The sequence below is a fragment of the Capsicum annuum genome, chromosome 8 (genome assembly GCF_002878395.1).
Source record: "Capsicum annuum cultivar UCD-10X-F1 chromosome 8, UCD10Xv1.1, whole genome shotgun sequence".
NCBI lineage: Eukaryota > Viridiplantae > Streptophyta > Magnoliopsida > Solanales > Solanaceae > Capsicum > Capsicum annuum.
The window spans coordinates 120,222,314-120,229,577 of record NC_061118.1 but is presented as its reverse complement, the minus strand read 5'-3'; the positions used below and the strand labels follow the sequence as shown (position 1 = coordinate 120,229,577).

Sequence of the window (7,264 nt, the reverse complement as noted above, 5' to 3'; positions counted from 1 at the left end):
GTTAAGTGAGAATTAAGTATGAAAGCCATCTTTGCAACTTCTATGATGGTCTAAAGTTAAGTTACTTTATCTAAACATTCTGTTATATGATGCTTTACGGTTAGTTTTCTTTCTTATGAGATAAACAATTCATTGATTTAACTATTAGAATTTATAAAAAAGTAAATACTAGAGAAAGAAACTCTTGTAATAGGATATGTTTGAAGAACTAACTTTAAGGGGTCGTTTAGTAGCTGGTTAGAATTATGCTGGTATTAGTAATATATGTATTAGTTATGCGGGTATTATTTATTCCATCTTCTACTTTGCATAAGATAATACACCAGTTTCCTCATATAGTATACTGTATACAGGTATTAGTTATGCGGATTTCTAATCACTGGCCTAACCTCTTCAATTCTATACATGAATAACTTATTTCCTAACTAGCTGCCATACTTGTACAAAAATTTATACATGAATAACTTGTTTCTTTACTAGCTACCAAACATCCAAACTACTCCTAAGATATTATCTTCATTTAATACTTGTATATATTCAAAATTCATGCTTACATGAACTATAATTTAGATGTATGCTTAGATTAAGCTTGAATTTCATCCCACATCCATGTAACTGTTGCTCAGCACGGGATCCTCCCACTAGTTTATATTTATGGAACATAAGTCGAAAAACAAAGCATAGGCAGGCACAAAAGTGACTGTACCATATCTGGCAATGCCAAAACCAAAAATAAAAATCTTATTTAAGAGCAAAGTTCGAGAAACATCCGCATTTGGGCGGTTATTCGGGCTAGAATAGGAAATGCTTGGTGTTTCTCTTCATTATTTTAGGAATCTCCGGTACCGCCGTGATGCTGCTGTGAACTTGGTAGCTAAGTTGCAGACTCTTCATGTTTGATGCTGCACCTGTGATGGATTCTCCAAAAATACACCACTTTTGGAGAATTCGACTATACTTCTTACAAAGTCTTATTGCACTGAAAAATTAGAGGATGCGTATTAGGGCACAGGGTTAGTGGGTAGGAGTGCGTCCTTACTAGTAGAGAGGAGTGCTTTGGTTGTTGATGTACCTATAGTCATTAGTGTTACGCATGTATCTTGTAGTTTCTTGTTCTTGGTGTTTTGGTGATATTTGTGATTTTGGATAGATAGGACATAGAACTACTCTATGGGTGTTGTTTCTTTTATTATCTAATGGTGTGTTATCCCATTTTGTTGTTTGTTTTTATGCTTTTTGCTTGATATACTATTATTTGTCCTAAGCTGGGGGTCTATCGGAAACCGCCTCTCTACTTCATCTGAGGTAGTGGTATGGACTGCGTACACTTTACCTTCCCCGGACGGCATTAAGTGGGAAGATGGCATTATATGGGAATACACTGGGTATGTTGTTGTACTGAAAAATTGGTTTCTTGTGTGTTCTATGACTATGCTAAGCACTTAGAGAAAGTTCTACTTTGTGATATTTACCTCATTCTAAAGACTAGAGGCATACTCCTTTGTGATTTCCAGCCATGTCACTGGTGAGCCTCTTGATAGTGTCAACCAAAGGCTTATGAATGCTCTTAAATGAGCAAAACTAGTGAATTAGAAAGTTGGCTATGATGCTTCAGCTTCGAAAGGCATTTCATCCAGATTTATTCTAGGGTACAAAAAACAGATTCATAAGGAAAAGATGACAGCAATTTCATATCATTCAAGGTACAATAAACGTGAAAAAACAGTCATTGATTCATGTTAGTCAGTAAATACAAGAAGCACATGCAAAGAACATTACAAATTAGGGCTTCAAATTGGGAAAAAGAACACTCCGGTCACATTCAAACAGAAGTCAAGAAAGCCAGGTAACTGAGCTAGTATGGAAGCTTGTGGTTTCGATTTGCAGGAAGGGACCGTCTCAATCCATGGCTATTAAATCTGCATCTGGTGAGATCTTGAAGATGTGATAACATGTTAGAGATATGGGATCTTGATTTTACTCCAGCTTTAACTCTCCGATTTCGTAGCAATGTGCTCAAGCTGCACCTGAAGCTTAGATGGGTTTTTGTTTTTGTTGATTGTTGTCTCTGTGGTTTCCTTCTAGACATTTTCTTCTGTTGTCAGTGCTGATTTATTCATTAAATAAACTATATCTCACTAAGTTTGCTTAGTGGTTTAAGAAAAGGTCAATGTAATGGGGAAGGCCTTAGCATTTTTGTTTTGGAAATGATATTCTATGAATTACAAAAAAGTATTAAAAATAAAATAATACAATATTGATTTTGATCAAACAAAAAATAATATAAGCCAAAAAAAGTCATGCAGTGACCCAACTTATGATGCTTGGTGATTTGAATTTGCAAGCACTTATCCAAACACACTCTTTAAGCAAATGAAAATATTTGAGTTGGAAGTTAGAAATTGAAGTTGACCATATGCACTTGAGAACGTATGGACCTATCGCCGTCTTTGGCGTCTCTTTCAGTCTTTCGGTATATTTCCGCAGGTCAACACCCTGTATGTATTTCTCGATACTCCCTCCCTATGTTAAATTTGAGTAACATTTTGAGATATGTATTAGTCAATGCTTGCATAAATTAGTTTTGATGTTTTGGACTCCATCACTTTTATCTCTTACCCTAGTTTTCAAACTAGTATATGACTATGTTGTGTTGTGGGCAGAAATTTCGTCCATCTCCTCATGGGATGGCACCATTACATCTACTGAATTTCACAATGCTGCTTCTACCTCTGTTGAGCTATGGAACAAGTTCGATCTAGGGTTTCCTCACTGGTCATGGATCAATTATCCAAAGAGACCAGGTTTTGCTGCTAGCAAGGTGGATCTTTGTACATTTTCCTTTCAATGTGTTTCATATATTTTAATACTTGTTTTATGCAATTTTAGCAGGTGGAAGGATACTTATCCTTGGAGAATATGATTCTTCCCAGATCCTCTGAGGTCTGTCTTCATTTGAGCTATTTATTAAGCATAAGAGGCTATGTACCTGTAAGACCGCGGTGATTTCCTTCCTTTTTTTAACAGGAAGATCAACATCAATGTGGTCCTGTCGGGATAGAAGATTTGACTTGCTCTAGCAAAGATATATTTAATGATAGTGCCATATTGGTATGTTACACATTTAATTCTTCGTACCTAGTAAAGAACATTTTATTTGATAAGAGTTTTTGGGTTCCAAAATACCTATTATCTCTTGTGTGTGTTGAAGGTTTTAACTGGTACTTTTTCTGATTTAAAATGCTCAACTCTTGCAACCAAGATCTCCAATAATTTTGTGTTAAGTCTTTGGTAGAATATGCTAATTGTCTAATCTCTTGATTCACATGTTAATTACTTGCAGTCAGCTTAATGAGATCATTTATTCCTATCCTTGTCATTATAGAACTTCCATTTGTGTTGGATATGGATGTTCGTGTGATAGATGGTGCTAACAATTTGTTCATCTCTTAAGTACTCTAGCCGTATTGGCAAAACATCAATTGCCATCAATCTTACTTTGTCGGGTGGGGTGGGGGGGGGGGGGGTAATACAACAATAACTTTTGTGTTTGATGCAGTTTTAGATTCATTATCTGTTATAGTTCCATCACAGTATGTGCCTGTCAACATTCATACATATCATGCTCCACTTCAATACCACATACTTTGCTGTGATATATGTTCCAGTCTTCATCTGTTCTTTGTTTTGAACTATAAATGGTTGAACATTGTCATGATTTTCCTTTAAAGGTTCAAAAGGATGACAAAGAAAGACATCATTACGACTTTCAGTTCCTCTTTCAAGGTTCCGGTGCTTTATTTCCGTGCATTCTGCAGTGGTATGTGTGTATTCATATTATGCCAAAAATTGCAGAATAGAATAGTTTCTTGCTTTCTGATATAATAATTTCTTAATCATACATTTGTAGGATCACCAACCTTCTATTTTGTGATGATAAAATTATGCTTTAATACTTGATTGCTACAGGATCACTGGTGATTGAAAACAAGATAGCAGCTTACAACTGTACCAATGAGATACTAAAGTGTAAAATTTTATTGCTGAAGTAAAGCAGAAACTCTTGGCTAGACAACTCATGATGAGCTTGATACTTTGCTAACACATGTATTCTTGTACAATTTATGCCCTGATATATAAAATGGAAAAGATGACTAGTTTTGTCTCTAGTCAACCCAATGATCTACTTAGTTCAAAATTCTGCCTCTACGATTTTTGTTCTTCTTTGTCATTAGTATTTTGTTTCATTAATTACTTCAAACCAAACAACAAGCTACTCTGTATTGGGTTTCTGATTTGCAATTTTCTCTCACCTAATTCGTGATAATTTGTACACCAGCACAAATATTGTTCTGATCATGCTATATTCATAGATGGAGAACCCTTGACAATAGAAGACCTGGAAAAGGACCTTCCTGCCTATACTGCACAGAGACTAGCAATATCAAAATGGACCTTTATAACTCAAGAGGTATGTTTGCTTCATTTATTTTCTGAAAGTTGATCATATTCTCTCCTTGTAATTTCAATTTGCACTTGGTATGTTAATGTAGCTTTGCCGTCTATTTAAAAAGAAGATTATCTATATCCTCTTTCTCTCAAATTCATTTAACCATCAAAACCCGATCCCATTATGCCTCACTAGTTTTTATGTAATCCATATACATTAATCTAGCAGAGTCTGTTACTCTAATTACAAAATTCATCTTTTTCGTCATTGCATTTTAGCCTTTGCAATCATAGACCACAAAAATCAGGGTTTTCTCTGCATGAGAGGAATAATGCATTGTTGCAGTTTAAGTTATCAGGGAGTATTGCACCGTATATCTATGATTGTACTCTCCATTCTTGGTAAAGAATAAAGGTTGAAGTTTGTTCTTCATCATAAGAAAAAATTGAAGTTTTTTGAGTGTGAACCATTACTTTCCTGAAATACTTTTCAAACATGTTTTTCATTATTTCACCAGTATGTTGCTCAAACATTGGGTACAAGTCGGATCCCTCAAAAGCTATTCATATTTGGAGGATCTGAAATGAATACAGTGACATTTTTCGAGGATTCAAGCAACATAGTTCACCATTATTTGTATATACCGGTGGGCAAACTTCAACTAGCAAATAATACTTTAGTACTTGCAAGTGATATCATGACCAAACACCCCTTTAGTTTTCAGTCGATAATCATAACCACTACCAACTTCTAGTGGTTCTCAAGTACTCCAGTGGAATTCTGATTTTCTGTTTGAGACCATTCGGAAGTTAAGGTCCCGGCAAAACTTTTGTTGTTGCTGAATCTTCCTGGAGGATCCTTGTCATATTTTGTCAATTATTCGTCTTACTATGTTTCTTCCCTAGCCCTCCTTAACCAGTAAAAAGCAAAAGAGGAATAGCTACAATGATCTAAGAATCACTGTTTTACAATGAAGTTAACTTCAGTGGGGAAAAATATTTGTAATGTATGTGACCACTTTGAGATCCATCTTAATTTAAATGCTGAATAATCTGTAGGAGCACCCCTACCTGAATCGACCATGGTACAAGCTACATCCATGTGGGACTAGTGAGTGGATGAAGCTACTTTTCAGTAATGAACTGTCGGTGGTGTCTCAAGGTGTTGTTGTAGTTGAGAAATATCTAACCTCATGGTTTTCAGTTGTATTGCCCATCTTTGGTTTAAAAATCCCCTTAAAATTGTCTTTAACATTTATGAGCTGTACACACAATAAGTCTGGAAATCTTGCTTCTGCAAGATACAGATTTAGTTTTTTCTTGTAAATGTAAATGTTCTTCAGAATGAAATCATCTGTTAAGATGCAAAATTTGTGCAGATTATGTGGGATGTTAGGATCTCTTGGTTCTTTACACATGAATAGGCCTATCCAAATTTTAAATTTTAATTTCTCTTAGAAGTGTTAGCATTTCAGATCTACTTAAATAAGGTTCTCTCACCTTACACGGCTCTCCTACGTATGCTGTTGAAGATTACGTTCACAGTTGCAAAATGTCAAAATAAGGAGAAAATAATTTATATTGAAATATATTATCAGACTTGTATACTTATTTATGTTCGTAGCAATTTACATTCTCTTTATTTTGTAACTATTTACTAGCATAATCTTGGCAACTTTTGATAGTTTACACAACATGGGATTTAAAAGTGAATTCATTTCGCGATCCTCGGCACATTCTGAATGAGGAAGTCTTCATTTTAGTGCCTGTTTGGATGGTGGTTTCTCATGGTATGGTATGATGTGGTTACCAAGGAAATCATGTTTGTTTTGATTATTTTCTAAAAGGTATGGTATGGTATGGTGTCTTTTCATGGTTTGGTAATCATGGAGTCCCTCAATTTATAGAACTACCGATTTAATGGTATCCCATGATTTTCTTGTTTCTTTTTTCAATTATGCCTTTACATAATATTATCTAATCCTATTTGGCCCTTTATCTTGTATTACTTCCAACCCTAATATGTTTTTATTTTTACACTTTTTCTGCTCAATCTCTCCTCTGCGTTGTTCTCCTCTGGGTTCTTCTTCGTTCTTCCACCTTTAATTTCTTCTTCTATGCTCGTTCTCTCAGGTATGTTTTCTTAAACTTAATTGCTTATTATTTTTGGCGAAATGATCTCGTGGACACTTGTACTTGTCCTGATTTGTAAAGTAGAGACTTCTACTTACATTTTTGTTATTTGAACTCTTAAACCCGTCAAAACAAAATATTTTAAACCCTTTACTCATCAAAACATAGCATTTTAAATCCTTTTTTCATCCAACTGATATGAGCGTAATACATTCAAGGACACGTGGCATGCCATGTCATTTTTCAATGACATGTAGGAAATTAAATATTCAGAATATATATATATAATACTAGTTACTAATAGCTCGTGCAAGGCATGGGCTCAACAAATATTTTTTTTAAAATTGTTTTAATTATTGTGATTTATAGTATTTTGTTAAAATATATATAACATATTATATTTTTTTTTTAGATATTTTAAGTTGTTAACTATTGTAATTTATAATACTTTTTATTTAATTTTTAAATTCTTGATTATAATAATTAATTATGGGTGATATAGTAAAGCTACTAGTAAAGCAGACATGTCTTAATGACACACAACAACTAATTAGAAGTGATACAACAAAATTATTATAAAAAATACTTGTGAAAAAATTTAAATGGTCATAATAATTAATTAGGAGTGACATAGTAAAATTATGACTGAAACAGTGAAGCAGATATGTCTAATTAGAAGTGA

The 7,264-nt window shown here is 34.1% G+C and overlaps 1 pseudogene; it reads left to right on the top strand.

The window, feature by feature from the left end:
• Positions 1-221: 221 nt before the first annotated feature.
• LOC107838836 lies at positions 222-5,819 on the top strand (annotated as a pseudogene).
• Positions 5,820-7,264: the final 1,445 nt, after the last annotated feature.